Below are 18,977 nucleotides of genomic sequence, written 5' to 3'. Positions count from 1 at the left end.
CCTGTGGCGAGCTGTCACAAGTTCCCATAACCCAGTAAAATCAAAACTGCAGAGGCTTGTAAATTATCAGTCAGATTTATAACAGTAAATTCTCAACTCACAAAACGCCCACTCAAAGAACTCAAAACTCAATTGATATAAACACAAGCTGTCCACTTAGATTGGACAAATTGCCCTATATTATTCTATTGCTCTTCTATGATACTCATAGCTACCTGTGACTATTTCAAGCCACATGGATCTGGTTGGTCCTCTTCTTCCATCTTCTCTTGTCCCTGTCTCCTCTCTGTCTCTCTGTCTCTCTCTCTGTCTCTGAAACTCTTAGCCCCGTCTTCCTTTTCCATTGCCCAATCACAGACTCTAGCCTTATTTCGGCTGCATGTCGACAGCAATCCATGGCAGTTCTAAAAAAAAAAAAAAAAAAAAGATAAAAAGCAAAAACATATTCTAAGTTATGTACAAAAAATTAATTTTTTACAGTACGATGGCCTTAACCTAGGGCCCCGTTTATGTCGGTTAAATCCTCTCACACCACGCCATATTCACAGCCACTGTGAGCGGTTGTTTGTTTGTTTGTTTTTGTTTTTTCGAGACAGGGTTTCTCTGTGTAGCCCTGGCTGTCCTGGAACTCTCTGTAAACCAGACTGGCCTGGAACTCAGAAATCCACCTGCCTCTGCCCCACCCCCAACCCCCAAGTGCTGGGATTAAAGGCATGCACCACCATGCCCGGCTAGGTTTTGTTTTTGTTTTTGTTTTTGTTTGTCTAAGCTCTGCCCCACAGTTACCTGGTAACAGCCAGGTGTGCCTGACTCGCTATAAAAGGGACTGCTTGCCCCTTCCTCTCTCTCCATGTGCTCATGGCCGGCCTCTACTTCTCTATTCTCTCTCTCCCTTTCTCTGCCTCTCCTACCCTCTTGACTCCCCTCCCCATGCCCTGAATAAACTCTATTCTGTGCTATACTGTGTGGCTGGTCCCTCATGGGGAAGGGGTGCCTCAGCAGGGGCCCCCAGAGACACCCCCTTCCCCCACACCTTCCCACACATCCACCAAACATGTTCCTCCTCTCTCTGTCTTTTTATAAACACATCAACCACAGGCTCTTACCCTTGAGTCCTGAGCTGGAAGTCTCTTTCTGACTATTAAGGACCTAAATAAAATTGTTGAGCTGGGGTGTGGGGTTACATGCAAGAGCACTTGCTTGTCGGATACGAGGCAAATTCCAGCCCTGAAAAAAAGAGATTCCCAAAAGCGATTGACAGTGAGTTTCCAGGTTTAGTTTCCAGCACCAAGAGAGAAGAAAAGAGACTGAGCGTGTCAACTGGAGGAGTACAGACAAATTGTTTATCCATACTCCCATCCCCCATCTGGGCCCCCCTCTACCTCCCCAACCCTGATACCCCATAGTTGATTCTAAGCATTGAAAGTATCAAAAAGAAGAGAAAAAAAAAAAACAAAACAAAACACATGTGATGGTTTGAATGAGAATGGCCCCCCATGGTCTCATAGGTTTGAATCCTTGGTCTCCATTTGGTGGAAGTGTTTGAGAAGGATTAGAGGTATGGCCTTGTTGGAGGAAGTATGTCACTGGGGGGCAGGCTCGGAGGTTTCAAAGGACACAAGCCATTCCTGATTTCTCTCTGTGGTTCAAAAGTTGACCTTTCTCACATTTTGTTCCTGCCTTTGCTCCGCCATCATGGGCCCTAACCTTCTGAAACCACAGCCCAATAAATGCTGTCTTTCATGAGTAGAAAAGTGTGTGTGTGTGTGTGTGTGTGTGTGTGTGTGTGCGTGCGTGCGTGCGTGTGTGTGTGTGTGTGAGAGAGAGAGAGAGAGAGAGAGAGAGAGAGAGAGAGAGAGAGAGAGAGAGAGAATGACCTTGCTGACTTTATGTGGGGAAAACACTTGGCTCCTGGGATCACTGAGAGGCAGTGTGTCAGGCAGGCCACTGTACTTGCTAAGCCTCTTTTTCCTGATGCTGAGGCGAAGAAGCCTCAGCATCACCATGTGTGGCTGGGGGAAGCTAAGTAACAGCGACCATGAACATCACAGGTGTGTCTAAAACACACCCCAGGAGATATCCTTGCCACTGTGCATGGGACATCAAAGAAACGCGGCAGATTGTCACAGAGTTAAAAGTAGGGAAAGAAGATGGTGAAGTAGTTCCACAGACACAGGCAGCCAAGCCACACTTGCATACTCCAGAGGGAGAAGAAAGGCTTTGTGGAAAGCCATTGGGCCCATGGAAACCCAGGGCCATCTTCAGAATCTCTTGAAGGATGCCCCTTGCATCTAGCAGAGTGCAGGAGGGGAGCCTTGTCTCCCTGGAGAGAATCATCTTACAATATCGTGATGGGGAGGAAGGGAGAGAGCTCTCATTTTGAGTCTTGCGGGCTGTGAGTCAGACGCAGCATATCTTCTCAGTGAATGTCTCAGAGTCATCGTGTGCGGCTGGGGGAAGATGCTTCTATTAGGCCCAGGGATGCCCTTCCTCCTTCGATGACCCCAGTCTGTGTTCTCCCCCAGCTGAGGGAAGAGAGACATTCAGAGCAAGCTGTGACTCACTGTGTGGTTTGCAGCAGGCCCTTCCAGCTGGTTGGTCTTGTAAGGCTACCCCTTATTCTCATGTGGCCTTGGGTGGGTTAACAGACCCCTCTGGAGTTTCCATTTCCCTCACTTACAAAGTGGCAGTTTTGTAAAACGCAAGCACGGTTGGTCAGTATCTGTCCCGTGAGGGTGGCACTCATAATTCCTCAACAAGGGCTGGCCTGGTGTGTTTTGACAGTTTCGCTTCTTGTGCGTTGATGCAGAAACACTCGATTGAAACTGAAGGAGAAATTCAGGACTAGTTTAAAAACCTGGAAAGGGGGCTGGTGAGATGGCTCAGTGGTTAAGAGCACTGATTGCTTTTCCGAAGATCCTGAGTTTAAATCCCAGCAACCACATGGTGGCTCACAACCACCCATAATGAGATTTGATGCCCTCTTCTGGTGTGTCTAAAGATAGCTACAATGTACTTACATATAATAATAAATAAATCTTAGGGCCAGAGTGAGCTAGACTTGAGCGAGTAGAGGTCCTGAGTTCAATTCCCAGCAACCACATGATGGCTCACAACCATCTGTACAGCCACAGTGTACTCATATATATAAAATAAAATAAATAAATCTTAAAAAAAAAAACCTGGAAAAAGGACAGAAAGATGGGTCGGAAGGTAGAATTTGACCTTTGCAACCCACACAGCAGGAGGAAAGACTGACTTCTGAAAGTTGTTTTCTACTGTCTACATGCATCCCATTGTGTGTGTGTGTGTGTGTACTCGTGTGTATACATGTGTTGAAATTACAGGCATGTACTGCCATCCTAGGCGTTTTTCTTTTTTTGATTCAAGATCTCTTTATGTAGTCCCAGTTGGTTTAGAAGTCCTTATGTAGAGTAGGCTGGCCTTGAACTCTTAGACATTTCTCTGTGTAGCCCTGGCTGGCCTTGAACTCTTACCTGCTCCTGCGTCCCAAGTGCTAGGATTAAAAGTCTGCACCATCACACTTGGCATGTCCAAATCCTTTCAACCCCAACAAATAGCACACCCAGAGAGGCTCAAGCCAGATGAAGTCTGCCCAGGGCCAGTGGCTTCCTGGTACTACCCAAACCATAGCTTACTGATGCTAAGTGCTACCCATCCTGTCTGCAGCTGCCCCTCCCCACTAGGCAGGACATCGCCCCCAAGGGAGACTACTGGTTCCTGCAGGCAGTGCGATCTCTGAGAATCTCTCTCTTTTAATATATAATCACACATGTATTCACTGTATGTAAACAGATATCTGAGGCACATTAGCATTTCATGGAGGATATTAGATATGGAGACCCTCCTTGGGGTAAGAGAAGTGAACAAGGGATGAATTACTGGGTTCTGTGAGCTGGTGGAAGGGACCCGTTTCCTGGTGGGGACGGTGCAGAATGATGCGAGGGGAGTTCTGGGCAGGTGGCTGTGGGTGATGGGATAAAGGGATTTTATGAACTTAGTTTGTGGGAAATTCCCACGGTGTGAACATCATGACCGTCTGCTCTTTTCTCCCTGCTGGAAGGCGGTGCTGAAGACAGGCATCATGGGAACCCAACTCTGAGGTTCCTTTGCTGTGTGGTTCTGAGCACTGGCCTGGCTGAACTGGGGATCTATACCCATTGGGCAGTCACGAATGATAAATGTCATGTTACTTACCCACATTCCGCTGATCTTATAAAAAGGCAGCTGAGTTGGGCAGTGGTGGCACACGCCTCTTTCTTTCTTTCTTTCTTTCTTCCTTTCTTTCTTTCTTTCTTTCTTTCTTTCTTTCTTTCTTTCTTTCTTTCTTTCTTTCTTTCTTTCTTTCTCTCTTTCTTTCTTTCTTTCTTTCTTTTTTTTCCTGAGACAGCGTTTCTCTGTATAGCCCTGGCTGTCCTGGAACTCACTTTGTAGACCAGGCTAACCTCAAACTCAGAGATCCGCCTGCCTCTGCCTCCCGAGTGCTGGGATTAAAGGTGGGCGCCACCACGCCCGGCTTCGCCTTTAATCTCTGCACTCAGGAGGCAGAGGCAGGAGGATCTCTGAGTTCGAGGCCAGCTTGCTCTACAGAGTGAGTTCCAGGACAGCCAGGGCTACCCAGAGAAACTTTGTCTTGGGGATTTGAGGGGTGGAGGGGAGTAATCAGGTGACTCAGCAGCAATGAAGTTTCCAGGAGAGAAACTAATTCCTATAACTTTTATTGGCAGGCTAGTGCCTGCTTCTTTTTTTTCTAGGCCTTTCTTCAGAAGTCCCGTTCTTTTGGGGTTGCATGTGTGTGTGTGTGTGTGTGTGTGTGTGTGTGTGTGTGTGTATACATATGTGTCTATGTGGAGGCCAGGGGTCAACCTTATGTGTTGTTCTTCAGGCAGCACCCACATTGTTTTTTGAGGTAGGGTCTCTCACAGGCCTGGATTGCTGAATCAGATCGAGTGGCCTTTGAGCTACATGGATCCTCCTGTCTCTGCAGCACTAGCTCTGGGATGACAAAGGCCTGTCGTTTATGTACAATTCCTGCACATGGGTTTGGGGATCAAACTCATATTCGCATGTCTAGCATTTTATTGATTGATTGTATATGTGTCTGCCCAGAGGTCAGAGAGCAACTTGCAGGAACCAGTTGATTCCTTTGACCTGGGGATTGAACTCAGGTTGTCAGGCTTGGCAGCAAGTGCCTTTAGCCATTGAGCCATCTAGTCGGCCCCGAAACCCAGGTTCTACACGTGCTTTTGACATTTCCAATGACACGTGGACTGGGAACCCACAAAGCACTTGGGCTGGGAACCCACACACACATTACTGCATTTAATCTCTGTGCCAGCAGACGAAGTGACTGACAGGTGTCGCTGCTCTTTCCCTGGGGAGAAAAAGCTCGGAGGACAGAGTAGGAGCTGAGATGGCAGGAGCGTCCGCTCTGCACAGAGCCTCCAGCCTGCTGCCACCACATCGTCCGTGCAGACTTAATGTAAGCCAGGACTTTCGACCCAGAAATCCACACCACACGTCTGCACATAATTTTTGCACACAGCTGCAGAGGATTACATCTGTCACAAGACGTATAACCTCCTTGCTCTAAGGTGGCAGTTTAAAGACAGGGAGAGTCATGAAATATTTTGGGAATTTGTGCATAGGGGTGTTTTTTGCTGAGTGCAATAATGGGGGTGTCTTTAACACGGGCTGGCCTGCCTGGTATGCTCAGCATGGCTGTAGTACATAGTTTTTAAAGCTGACATGCAGTGAAATTTATTCTTCCAGTGTGAACTGCAATGAGTTTTGACTCGTGCATGGAGCCATGTAAACACAGTAGAAATACCAATATGTCCATTAATCACAACATCCAGAAATCTTTTTACATCCAGGCCTCTTCCCGGGATGTTCATCTCTGCACGTTGCTGGCTTGTTCTCCATCCCTGAACTTTGGTGTCTTCCGGGGTCAGACAGCTTGGAACTGTCACGGCTCCCATCAGTCCACAGATCGCTACGTCACTGCCTTCCCCTGCAGACAGAACAGTTGGCTTGCCTGTTCCTGGGAGGAGGATCGTCTATCTTATTTTTAGATTTTGGAAGTTTTTAAATGGAACATCTATAAACACAGCCATCCAGGTTCGAATGGAAGGGACTAGAAGGTTTGAGTCTCTTGGGAAACAGCTAGGAGGGAGTTTGTTCACATTTATAGCTATAAACTGTTTCCTAAAAGAGATGAGCCAGAGGTCAGGGAGATGGCTCAGTGGGTAAAGTGTCTGCCGTGCAAGCATGAGGACCTGAGTTCAAATCCCCAGCCCCCAAGGAAAACAAGCTGGACATGGGCTGTTGAGAGATCTCAGTGGGTAAAGGTGCTGGCCACTGAGCCTGACCACCCGAGGTTGATCCTCAGGACCCACACAGTAGAAGGAAAAAAACTGCCCCCCCCCTTGTTTTCCTCTGACATCTGTGCAAGAGGCATGCATACATGTAAACACACACACACACATGCACATATACACATACTCTCACATACACATACATGCTCACATATACATACGTATGCTCACACAGGTGTACACACATACTCTGGAAAGCAGACATAGTGTCGACAGAGTCTCACATAGCCCAGGTTGGCTCCAAGTTCACCACATCTCAGAGGATGTCCTTGAGCTGGTGATGCTCTGTGTGTGCTGGGATTACAGGTGTGTAGCAAACACTCCCAGGTCCTGCTCTACCAGGAATGTGTGCCAGACACATACACACGACTAACTGAGCCACATCCTTGCTACCACATCTGGGTTAGAGTGCGCCATCGTGGAGGGAGAAGAGAAGCTAACTAAGAGAGCCGTGCCCTTTGCATATGGGGAAGGGAGCACACAGAAATATTTGATAATAATGGTTAGTGTTTTCTACGATTTCACAATTTCTACAATTTCAGCCCAGAGCCCAGCAGCTCTGTCCCATTGAGTGATGGACATTGAGTAATAAGTGCCATGACACTGATGCTCAGAACGGTGACATGGTGTTGATGTCATTTCCATTATACACAGGAAGAGACTAGAGTTCAGAGAGATTATGACGCTCCCCAGAGGCTGTAGCTAGCTGGTATTGGAGGAGGAATCTGCTCATGTTTATTTTATTGGCTATCATGGCTATTTTATAGGCTTTCTTCACTCACATGTAAACTTACATGTGACATTCTGGCTGATATCCTGTCACACAGGAAAACATTTCATCACTCGTTCTAATTACTCTCAACCCCTGCCGTGGATGTGTATGTGTGGTGTGTGTGTTTGGCATGTGTGTATGTGTGTGTATATATGTGTATGGTGTGTGTGTGATGTTTGGTATGTGTGTATGTATGTGTGTGGCGGTGTGTGTATGCAGGTGTGTGGTATTTGATGTGAGTATATATGTGTGTGTGGTGTGTATGTGTATTTGTGGTGTATGTGTGTGTGATGTGTGTAGTGTGTATGTATATGTGTGGTGTATGTGTGTGTGTGTGTGCACACACGTAAGCACAGTTTGCTCTCAGGCTAGAAGAGGGTGTATTATCAGCCAGAGTTATGAGGCGTTCCTTATGTGTGCAGGGAATCGATTCCTGTCCCCTGCAAGAGCAGCAGGAGCTCTAACTGCTGAGCCACCTCCCCAGCTCCTTCCCACTCTTTCTTGCCGGTCTACTTCAGCTTTTGAACCCAGTTTAGCTACAGTTCAGCCCCAAGTCTGGCTGTTTCTAGGCTAGCTACTTAACCTCTCTGAGCTTTAATGGGATTCCTGGGTTCAGCTTAGGGTTAATAGAGACAGTAAGACTAAAGAAAGAAATTCCTGGGCACATCACAGCAGGCTCTTACATGTTGTGCCTAAGACACCCCAAAGATAGAGACTTCCTTTCTATCACGAGCTCTTCTAAGGGCAGAGTGAACACGTTTTCTAAGACTATCCTAGAGAGTAAGGAGTCCTCAGCACTTTAAGGCCGTGTTAAAGTCCTAACGTAGATATCCATCCTGTCCCATAGTTTAAGATGGCCAAGGGGCCAGTATTAGTCTTCCTTATATCGTAAGACAGTTTTTGAAAAGGGCCAAGTGGCAAATCCTCTAGACCTGGCGTGTAAACTCTGCTTGTCACGCTGCCCCCACACTTAGCAGGAAAGCATATGGACAGGAACAAGTGTCACTGTGTTCCAGTAACCGTGTGAGTGGCTGCTGGGGCTTAACTTTCAGTGTGGTAGCCAGTCTTTAAATTGCTGGGTTGGAATTCACTGTCTTTCTTGCCTTCTTCTCAAGAAAGTCTTTCATTTGTTTTAACCGAGTATAACCAGACATTGCTATTCTGACATCCTCCACTTAACTAACACTTTAGGTGCGAGACAGCATCTGTGCATGCACATCTGAACCCCCCCTAATGATCTGGGGTTGCTCGAATATTTGACTTTAAAAACTACAAACATTTTCAGAGAAGAGTTTTGTCCAGGGTTTAAATATATCCTGCTGCTGTGTGTAATGAAACTATTAGCACATTTGAAATAACGCCTCTGGAACTGAGGTCACTTCTGGTCGTCAGAGTTCACTTTCTGGCTTCTGCATTCAGTGCTTTCTCTCAGCTGTCCACTCCACAAAGTCATGGCATGAATTGATGTGTGTAGGTCTGGGGAGCTCGGCGGACCCACATCCGGCAGCTCACAATGTAACTTCAGGGGATCTAGTGCCCTCTTTTGGACTTTGAGGGTAACAGCACTCAGGTGCAGGCTCCCAACACCCCCCCCCCCATACACATATACACATAATTTAAAATACAAATAAAACCTGTTTAAAAAAAAGAAAGCCAAAACCTTGTGAAATTCAAAATAAAAATAGCAGTGTGCAAAAAGACTTCAGTGCACATAAAATGTTGTGTGTCTCATTGCGGCCAAATGCTATAATTTCTAGTTGCATATTTGGTATTTTTTTAAGTGGGTAATTTTAATCCTAAGTAATTTAAAAACAGAGCTGCATTATCCCAAATATAAAAATAAATTTCAGAGCGTGGGTCCCACTAATAGCCAATACATGTATACAGTTATATGGGTTATTCATATTTTATATTCAATGCAGAGGTCTGGGGCGATGGCTTAGTGAGAGTGTCCACTGCCCTAGCATGAGGACTTGAGGTCAAATACCCAGGACCCATGTAAGAAGCTGGGCTCTGTCCATGGTGCATCTGAAACAACAGCACAGTAGAGGAGGAGACCTGGAGACTGGGGGCTGGTTGATTGTCAGCCTAGCTCCCTACTCAGTGACAGACGGTCTTAAAGGAACAAGGTAGATTGTGACAGCGTAAGACATCCAGTGGCTTTCTCTGGCCTCTGTGAATGCACACAAGCATGAACTCCCTAGCACATGTCTCTCTCTCTCTCACACACACACACACATGCACACACACAGATTCACACACACATATACACACATGGGTGAGCACACACATGCACACACACATTGTAATATTAATGTAATCAGGCAGCTGCTTTCAATATATGATCTACTTTGACCTCCAGAAATCTAATGAGTTCTCTGTCAAACAGAACAAGATGTTATTGGGTTAATAATCAACCTGTGAGTAAAGATAACAAAATGGAGAGGGAAATGCATTCCGGCTGACTCAGCATGATGCTTTGGTGCCGGCAAAGATGATGCAAAAACGATGCAAAGAATGGGCGACTGGCTTCTCCATCTTTACCGTGAACACGGCAGCAACAAACCAGTTTGTAAAGATCCACAAAGAACATTCAAGATTCGTCACTGGCCCTGAAACTGGAATTGCCCCTGAAATGTTAGAGGTCATGTAACAACAACAACAACAACAACAACAACAACAACACCTTGATATTTTTTAAATTGAACACAACCCGCCTAAAAATGTACACTGCCTGACCAGTAACAAAGCATGAAGCTAGGTGAGATTTTAAAAAACGGATATTAATTAAAACAAAACAAAAAACTGTATTGACCAATTGTGATAAGAGTGAGATTAAAATTTGGGGTTTTTGTTTCGTATTGCTTTTGAGACAGGATTTCTCTGTGTAGCTCTGGCTGTCCTGGAACCAGCCGTGTAGATCAGGCTGGCCTTGAACTCATGAGATACCACCGCCCAGCTTAAAGTTTTGTTTTATCAGTCTCTTTACTTTAAAAAACAGTTTTTCTATTTAGTGTTATGTGTAAGGGTGTTCTGCCTGAATGTGCGTGTTACTGTTACACTTCCTACTACGGTGGTAGTCTCCCATGTCCGGACAGCTCCTCTGAGCTCAGTGCACAGTGTCTTTTCCAACTTGGCTTCATTCCCATTCTTTCCCTCATCTGGGGAGCCTGATCCTAATCTTCTACCTCAGAAATGTCACATAGTCCTTGGCAAACCAATAAATTCAGCTTCCTCTTTCCCAGTAAAAACCTGGGATTCCGGGCAAGCCTCTCTATGCAAATGAAGCATTCACAGTACTCTGAACTCCAGCCAATGATTTTACATCCACTCTGGAAACTCCTTCCCACTCTGCACAGTTCATGTGCAGCCCTTGGTCCCCCGGAATAAAGTGTATGCACACCAACTGTTTCCCTGAAGATGATCTAGGAGAGCTGTTTCATTGGCTATCGTCGCAAAGAGCAGTAACACTAAAATCCAGGGAGAAGGCTTTTCTCAGAGAACCCCACACCTCCTCACGTCCACCCCCAAACTCACTCCCAGCTGGACCAGGATCCTGCAGACCCCACCCATTCCAGACTCACACTGTAAAACATCCCAGGATGAGTATCCATATAAAAACCTAGCCAAAACTAAAAGTAACACATAGTCTGTAACTGTGTGTTTTGAGGGGACACAAATACATGTGGTATGAGAGGCACTGAAATTAAAATAATTATAATAGTAATGATGGTAATGATGATGAAGAAGAAGAAGAAGAAAGAGGAGGAGGAGGAGAAGGGGAAGGACAAGAAGAAGATGGAGGAGGAAGAGGAGGAGGAGGGAGAGGAGGAGGGGGAGGAAGAGGAGGGAGAGGAGGAGGGGGAGGAGGAGGAGGGGGAGAAGGAGGGGGAAGAGGGGGAGGAGGAGGAGGAGGAAGAGGAGGAGTCAGAGAGGGTTGACCACTGGGCAGGATTTCATCTTTGCTTTCCTTGTGAGCATGAACTTGGACTGCTCAAAAGGCAAGCCAGTGTGACCTTTGTCCTCGTTTCCATACTCAGTAAGGATATAAGTCAATTTGTTGGGGCTCAAGAGATGGCACAGTGGGCAAGAACACTTGCTGGTATAAGTGTGGGGACCTAGCCTCAGATCTTAGCATAGTAAGCCAGGCATGACTGCACACAGTAACCCCAGCACTACACCACTCACTGGCTGCCAGCCTGACTTTGGATTCAGGGAGAGAGCCTGTCTAGAGGCACTGAAGAGGGATGCAGCCTGTGATCTGGTAGATACTGGTGCATGTACACGCATGTGTAGAAGCCTCACCACCGAGAAAACCTGTGCATTATGACAGCAACAAAAACAAGGACCACAAAAATGGCTTCAGGTAAAGGCACCTGTCCCCAGACTTGACAACCTGGGTTCAAGGCCAGGACCTACACACGGGAAGGGGAGAACTGACTCCCTGTGGTTGCCTTCTAACCTCCACTTATGCCCTATGACTTTTGTATGTAAGTGGACACACAAAAATAATATAAATAAATGCAATTAAAAACAACGAGGCTGACAGTTGTCGAGGTCTCTGAACATACTGCAGTCAGTCGGGGCTGGACGGTGACTGCTGCAAACCCACCTATGGGGGTGCATACAAATTCCAATGCCCACCACATTCCCCTGGAACCCTCCACACAAGCTGCCTGGTCTGTAGGTTTTTCCATCTGCCTCTCTTGCCAGCCATTTAGATGGAATCACTTTCTTAGCCTCGTTGTAGTTAAGGGGAAACGCTGGGCTGGAAAACAATCCCAGAGAGAATGGGATAGACATGGAAATCAATAGTTACGAACCTGAGATAAAGGTGGCCTGGAGAACCAGGTGTGGTGGTACATGCCTTGTACCCACCACATGGGAGGCAGAGGCAGGCCATCTTTTGAGTTCTAGGACAGCCTGAGCTGTTACACACAGAACCCCCTGTCTCATCCAGAGCTGCTACCAGAGCTGACATGTTTCTTTCATCCACTGTTTACCCAAGAATCACAGTCAAGTCCAACTTGCTTGAAGGATTTTATATGCCTATTAGTCTATAAATATCCACAGCATGTATGCAGTCACAGATATAGAGGGAGGAGACCATCATGACAGTACAGACCTGTTCTCACATAGAAATCACTTTGCCAGTACTACGAAGTCCAGGGTCTGTGGGAGCCAGTCCTCCTGGGATGAGAGAACTCACCCAGCGTGAGCAGGCGTAACCACCGGTACGGGGGGCGGGGGGGGCGGGGGGGAATTTACCAGCAGTGTGAAGGAACTAACCCAGACCTTATGTGAGGGAGAAACACAGAGAGGAAGTCTTCCAAGCTAATGATAACACTTCCAGTAGTTTCCACTCTGGGCAGGGCCTAATTATATGTGATTTTTACAGTGCTGGGTAAGAGTTCTACCACCGAGCTACATTTGTAAACTAAGAGACCATTGCACCAATTTCCCCAATCAACTCTAGCTCTTGTTCTTTAGCCCACGCAAGTCTTGAACCGGTAATCCTCCTGTTCCAGCCATAAGTTAGTTGGAGTTCAAGTTTGTGCCAGCAAGAGCAGCTGGGTTGTTGTTTGTTTGTTTGTTTGTTTGTTTGTTTGATGTGTAACACAGGCTGCCTTCAGACTTTCGATCTTCCTGCCTCGGATCCTAGAGTAAGCTGTCCACTGCTGTGTGGTTCTAGCTTGGCTGTACTTTCTTTTCCCGAGAACCTAACGTGAGTCACACATGGATCAAGTAAGACCTTTCTCTCTATGCCAACCAACCTTCTTTTCCCACTTGTGGTTTTGGTCTCATTATATAGCACAAGCCAGCTTCAAATCTGAGATCCCCCTGCCTCTGCCTCTTAAATGTTAGCATTCGAGGCAGGGCCCCCTATGCCTGGCTTGTCCATGTGGTTTCCAATCCGCATAGCAGAAGAGAGACCAGAGACTCAGGAAGAAGCCTGGCCTTGTTTACGGCTTTCATACATTTTATGTCAGGGTAGGTCTGTGCCAAAAAACTGATCACTCACCTGTGTGTAGATGAGATCAGCAAAGGCAAGCAAGGTGAAGCACGCCATGGTCGTGTTGGCAAGAATTAACATAAGGACACAAGGAGAGCAGTCTCCTCCCGGCCACGAATTGCGTATCTCTTCTCTCTCGCTTCTGTCCACTGAGGGCATTTTTTTTTTAAACTGGGTGGCAGGAACGGTTTCATTAAGTATGTTCCCCCAACTTATCAGGTGCCTCTGGTTCTAAAATGTTTATTCCCAGGGCCCTCGGAGAAACCCAGAGATGAAATCTTCCAAGCTAATGATAACACTTCCAGTAGTTTCCACTCTGGGCAGGGCCTAATTATATGTGATTTTTACAGTAGTATCTGCAGATGAGACAGATAAGCCGACTCCATTCTGTCTGGAGTATGTCTTGCGCGGACAACCTTAATTGAATCACTGTTAACCCCCCTTGGCTGCTAACTGGCACTCTGGAAGTGCCCATCGAGGTTCAGCTATTGTCCGAGCAAAGACTGTTACTGCCCTCTTGTTTGTATTTTAGCCTGGAGACTGCAGGAGGGAAAGGCAGTTTGGCAAGTGTGTAATGATAAAGGAATCATTTGGTTTAAACACTCTCACCTAACAGCTTCTTATTATTGTTCCTAACTTCCAGAGCATTGCTGCTTTGGGCGTGGGTGAGCACACTATTGGGGGAAAGCTTTGATATTACAGATAAAGAAGAAAAAGGAAAAATAAAAATAAAAGCAACAGGGTTCTGCCTTTGAGTTAGGAACGGCCTTTAAAAGGCATCCAAAGAAAGTTGGCTCAGGCTGAACTGGGAGAAGAAAAGGAGCCAGGGAAAGTTTGATTTGACTTCCTCTGCGCTTTGTTTATAGCGAGCGTTGGAGCAGAAAGGCTCGGGAGGCAGAGCCCTGATCCACTTGCTGAACGCAGAGATAGATGCGCGCGAGTGGGTGTCGAATTCACCGTGTGCAGGGGACGAGAAAAGTCCCGATCCACCGGGACCCAGAGCACGTTTCTCAATTCGGTTACGATTTGAAAAGAGAGCCAAGGTCTCGTTGGCGAGTGTCGCCAAGTACTCCCCCGCCCCTTCCCTGTGGCCACAGAAAGGTCTGGTGGGGGTGGACAGGGCAGTGTGGCCAGCCTGTTGCCATGGAGGCGGCTTAATCTGAAGACAGTCGAATTCAAAGCTCACAGTAGAAAGGATGGAATAGCATTGAAATGGTGACCGTTTACTTAGAAGAATGCCCAAGCTGTAGCGCACAGAGATAAGCTGCGGCTGACATCTCTCCAGCCGGCCGAAGCAGCCAAACCGGTTGGGCAACTTTCTTTCTTTTCTTTTCTTTTCTTTTCTTTTTCCTTTTTCTGTTGGTTGTTGGACTGTAGGGAAAAAAGAGAACCCTCCCACCCCCGCTCCCCAAGTTCTCCTGGGCAGAAAGCACAGTCTAAAAAACAGATGTGTGTGTGTGTGTGTGTGTGTAAGAACACATTTGATTTTTGCTGCTAGTTTTCTGCCCCTTGTGTTTGAGAGGAAGAAAGGGAGACCTAGAGATTTAAATAACTTTAAAAAAGATCTGATTGCTCTCTTCATGAATTCTCCCCTAGCTGGTTTGCTGGCTTTGTGCTTTCATCTTGAATTTGTTGTTTTCTTATTTCTAACAAAACTATTTAGTTGATGTCTGCCATGTTGTCTTGTTCAGGAGAGGATTGCCGCTGGTGGGTTAAACCGCAAACTAAGGAAGGGAAAAATACAGTATATCAGAGAATGTATTAGTTTCCGCAGTCTTCTTGGAGGCTCTCCTCTAGCTGGCCCCTGGGACACCAGAAGAGCCTGGGCAAGGTGGAGTTAGAAACGGGAGGGAGAGACCAGAGTGAGGATGGAGTGATAAAGGGGACCAGGGGGAGGAGCTTGCTTCCCTTGCTTCCTTGGGTGTCTCTATTTCACTAAAGCACTCCTGTGTTAGTGTGAGAATTGCCATGACGCTTCAGAGCCCCGGAAAGAGATTACTGCAAAACTAAGCTCCGGGCCATTTTAAGGGGATTGCTACAGCACACAGGCACCTCAGACTTCCTGGGTTAGCATCGGAAGCGCTTCTGCCTTGGAGCGCCGGACTCCAACACTTCTCTCCTAGCTCCTGCTTCCGGCCAGGCTGTGTGCTCTTGGTGTTTTGTGGAAGAAACCTGGATCAGGATTTGAGCGACACAAAGCTCGGTGTTCAGTGAACTCTCTTTTAACCCCCCAGCCTCCCGGTTGTGGCTGAAACACTGCAAAAACGTAGTTCCTTTGGGGTGGAACTGATCTTGGCGCCAGACAACCATCTTTCCAGTGCTAAGAGGCCTAGTGTCGATGTTTCCAGAAGACTCAGAGATTGCAGCGTTTCAGACTCTCTGAGTTCTTGTTTTACAGAGAGACGAACATTTAAAAACACGAAGACATAGTCTATAAACACTTGGCTATCCCTCATAAAGGCTCTCTTGCCCTTCATAGGATGCGTACTGGATTCCTAAGTGTGTGCTTCGGTTTGTGTTTTAAATGGCCTATCTTCTAAGGGGTCAGGCATAGCCTTTGTTTCTCACTGATCTGGAAACAAAAGATTCCAAGGGGGAAGTTCGCTTTGTTCCCGGATGCTGTATGCAGATGAGCCTGTTGCTAATAAATTAAGTCAAGGGTTTGAGTCTTTTCCAAACCTTATCTTCTTGCGCTTGTGCCTCAGGATTGAATGGGCCCTCCCACTTCCCCTGTATCTTACGTAATGTGCAGTGGCCTAATGCTGAAGCCAGACACTCAGAATTAAAGTGTACTAGAGTAGCCGATAGAAGGGACCTAGCACCAAGAGAGGCAGACGTCATCCTGTTGTTTCTAGGTAGGAGGTACCACAGACATCTTGGGCTCATAAGCAATGTTCTTCATGCTCTTTCCCCTTCCCCATTTCTATCCCTGCTTCTACACCCAGGATTCTACTTTTGGCATCCTGAACATTATGGGATGGAGGGTTCTTGGTGGTGCGAGCAGAACCCATCTTCTGCGTTAAAAAGGCCACACTAGATATCAGTTGCTGCTGTAACAGTCAAGACAATTAAAGGAAAAAAAAAAAGAGCCTTTCTGCACAGCCAAACATCCCGGTGAGAAGAGCTTCCCTTAGGCTGAACACCTGTGTTCTAGAACAATCTGCCCGCAGGTCCCTTGAAAAGGAAGACACTCTCTTGATGTTCAGCCAGGCATGGGGGGGGGGGGGAAGACCTGTTCTAAAATAAGTATTTTAAGCAGAATCCGTAGAACTGGAACTGAAACCGTGAAAGGTGGAGAGCGAGAAGGAGGAGGGGGAGTCTAACCAGCAGCCCCTCAGGTTCCAGGAGGGGCACAGAGAGCTTTACCAAAGGAAAGCACGCAGGCTGGGTCTCCCCCCACCCCCTTCCTGGTCTTCCATTCCTCCTAGCACAGTGCCCCATCCACTGGTGAATGTTTTAGAGGCAGCTGGAAAACTTGACCCAGTACCTTCGCTTACATCCCTGAAGTACATTGACTTAGTTCTCCGTAGACGAAAGTGATCGGATACCACCAAAACATCAATGTCCGTTCCACGAGGCGCTCTATGTGAGTGACCGAGCACACCTCTACAAGACGTTGCCTTTAAATTTTATTTCATTTATTCCTTTGTGCTGAGGCTTGTGTGAAGGAAACTCATTTTCTACTCTTAGGTGCTCCCTCCCATTTTTTTTTTTGATATATAAGAATTTGATACGTAAAAATATTTATTTTGTGTGGCTGGGAGGTTGGGGACACGGCTCAGCCAATAAAGCGTAAGCACAAGGATTTGAGTTCCATCTTCAGAAGTCACATTAAAAACAAAACAAAAAAAAGCTGGGCTTGCTCATGTGTCCTGGTAGCTGCTGTACTGGGGCGGAGACAGGCAGGTGCTCCCCAGTGCTCTCTGGTGCTCCCTGGCCAGCCAGGCTAGCCAATTGAGGAGCTCGAGGGCAAATGAGGGAGAGACCCTGTCTCATAAAACAAGGTAGACCTCACCTGAGAAAGGATCACAGAGGTCAACCTCTGACCTCCACACACAGTCCTAAGCACAAATTCCATGTCCTACAAGAAGAAAGATAATGATGGGTGAGTTTATGGATTGCTTGGAACCCCTGGTGGAGTGGATTGGCTCGTCTGGAAAACTCCCCAATATTCCTGGCCCTGAGTGTCCGACTCAAGGCCGTTGCCATTCTGCTGATGGGGAACATTCTTAACTAGCCTGTCTGCCTGACTCCTTCCTTCCTTCCTGGAGACCGAGGCTGTCGGTTCCTCTGCAGGGCTGTCTGTGAACGTCTAAAATAAGGACTGTCTGTAAAAAACCCAAATCAAACAGGAAGGCCTCCCCTACCTCTCCGTATCGTTCTCCGTTGCACTTGTTAAAGATTTCCAGAGAAGAAATATTACACATTATTTGCTTTGTTATTTGTTATAAATAACAAAGTCCTATGATTCAGGCTGGGGGCTCTATTTTAGCTACCATTTCCCAGACTGCTGCCCAGTATACTCCAGGCAGTGAATAAACACCCGTTGAAAGCAAGCATGACCCTCTCTCGGAAGTGTGCACAAGAGCAGGCAGAGACAATTGCCAAAGCGTCAGGAGTCCCCTTACTTTGTAAATGGCCTTTCGTCCTTTTGAGTATAAGCATACACTTAATATTTAATTAGTTTAGCCTGACAAATATATCCAATGGACAATCATTTGTTTACATTAGCAGACAGCTTTTTGTGTAGAGTTGAGAATATTATAATGAAAATAGCAATGGTATTGCAATGTGTAGCCAGGAAAAGCCCTGGTGATGTTTGAGGCAACCAGAGAGCCTAGGGTCCTCTTAGAAACCTCAGATTTTACAGGAACCTATGAAGTCAGCAGTGGATGTCCTTTCTCTGCCAGCTCTCCTTGTTCCTACCGCAAAATGAAATTTCTGTAACCTATCTTTCAGAGATTGTTCCAGGAAAAAAATTCCGTGCCTATATGTATGAATCTACCAGCAATAAATATATATTCTCTTCAGTTGCTTCACACGCACAGGCACACATGCACGATTCACACAATGCACATGTGCACACATGCTTCAGAGGCTTTGTGTGCATCCTGCATGACCTGTAATCACATATTTGTCTGCACAGTTGTGTATGGATTATCTTCTCTCCAACCCGAATCTCCTGTCAGCCCACCATTCTATCTCACTGACACAGCAAGCCTGCCACCTCTCCACTGAGGAGATAAACAGAAGGCACTCATTTTTATAACAGCTGACACTATGCCTTTCTTCACGCACAACTACAGAAACATGATTCTTCAGCCGCCAGAGAAGTTCTCCAATACCCAGAGTCAGTGAACTTCAATGTCTATTTTTAACTGGTTGGGTTTTAGGGACTTTCATGTGAATTATCTCCAAGCTAATCTCCTAAAGTGGTTAGTTTAATTCCTGTTCTTTAAGTGAGGAAACAGACTCAAAGATGTTAAAGCCAAAAGCCACACTCCCATGGCCAGTTTTACCCAGTACAGAGGCTCCTTGACTCACTCGCAAGGCAGGGTGCCTTGGATGAGTGGGCAGAGCTCTAAATCTCAAATGCCCTGCTGTTCTGTCGCTGAGGATATACTTCAAGTCTCCCAAGTTAGCCCAGATGATGAAGGATTCCAGATGATGAAGTTGAGGATTCCAAATAAACATTCACAAAACCTCAAACCAAACCCACCACCACAAAAAATGCCAACACGCAGGGAAAAATCCCCTGTCTGCTGTGGAAACTGTCCCAGCATCGTCTAAGAAG

At 46.6% G+C, this 18,977-nt stretch overlaps 1 long non-coding RNA gene across 1 annotated transcript; it reads right to left on the bottom strand.

Annotated features, from left to right (window-relative positions):
- Window positions 1–256: 256 nt before the first annotated feature.
- On the bottom strand, window positions 257–13,413 carry LOC147005722 (uncharacterized). The gene is made up of 3 exons (XR_015044700.1): window positions 13,193–13,413; window positions 1,107–1,227; window positions 257–404 (listed from the first exon to the last, which is right to left on the bottom strand). It is a non-coding gene; the product is annotated as an uncharacterized LOC147005722 (long non-coding RNA).
- Between the last annotated feature and the right edge of the window lie 5,564 nt (window positions 13,414–18,977).

Source organism: Mus caroli, unplaced genomic scaffold (genome assembly GCF_978045245.1).
Source record: "Mus caroli unplaced genomic scaffold, Mus_caroli_1 scaffold_2, whole genome shotgun sequence".
NCBI classification, from domain to species: domain Eukaryota; kingdom Metazoa; phylum Chordata; class Mammalia; order Rodentia; family Muridae; genus Mus; species Mus caroli.
The sequence above is the reverse complement of the archived record's forward strand: the minus strand, read 5'-3'. Positions and strand labels throughout refer to the sequence as shown.